General features: G+C 51.3%; 1 pseudogene; it reads left to right on the top strand.

Annotated features, from left to right (window-relative positions):
- The first annotated feature begins 406 nt into the window (after nucleotides 1–406).
- On the top strand, nucleotides 407–477 carry LOC132008858 (U4 spliceosomal RNA; annotated as a pseudogene).
- The last annotated feature ends 267 nt before the right edge of the window (nucleotides 478–744 follow it).

The raw sequence follows: 744 nt of genomic DNA, 5'->3' as shown, positions 1-744 counted from the left end.
GTTGGTCCTCCGAAATGGAGCAGGCCTTGATACTTTGGCTGCCGTTTAAAGGAGCCCGGCATCAGACGACTGTCTCCTCACAGGACCCGATGGCTAGACTAGAGTCTAGCTCGTGTCCAAGGCTTCCCCCAGGCTGGACAGGCCACGGTGCCGTGGGTTTTGGCCAGCATGCAAACCACCATCATCCCAGGCAACCTTCCCAACTAGAAACAGTGCTGGACACGGTCTGCGTCTCATCGGTATGACCGCCGAACACCCGTTCTCGTTCCCTCTTTGGCACCGGACGATGTCGTTTGGCACACGGAAGCTCTTAAGAAGTACACGGTGAAGGCCCTAAATGATTACCCCACCCGGCATTTCTCTGTTAAAAAACTAACGCAGCACAAATGCTTAAAACAGGTTTACAAGCTTTGCGCAGTGGCAGTATCGTAGCCAATGAGGTTTGTCCGAGGCGCGAGTATTGCTAATTGAAAACAGGTGTACAAAGTAGCATGCCAGTTAGGTGTTTGAACTAACGTGTGCTGAGCAGAACGACAAAACGCCGTGTGGACGTTCCGGGTTATCGCAGGATGTGTGTGGGTGCCTGACGTGAGTACTGCCATTGGCGCTTTCAACAATCCCTCTCTCTCCTCTAGTGATTGGTTAAATTCCTGGACTGGCAAAGGATTTTTGTCAGCTACGAGAGGACTCTTGTTCGAGCTGCTTTTTCTTTCGGTTACACTAATCTCGTTTGGCTGTTTTCTC

This window comes from Mustela nigripes, unplaced genomic scaffold (assembly GCF_022355385.1).
Source record: "Mustela nigripes isolate SB6536 unplaced genomic scaffold, MUSNIG.SB6536 HiC_scaffold_1706, whole genome shotgun sequence".
Taxonomy (NCBI): Eukaryota; Metazoa; Chordata; class Mammalia; order Carnivora; family Mustelidae; genus Mustela; species Mustela nigripes.
This window is presented reverse-complemented; position numbering and strand designations above follow the sequence as displayed.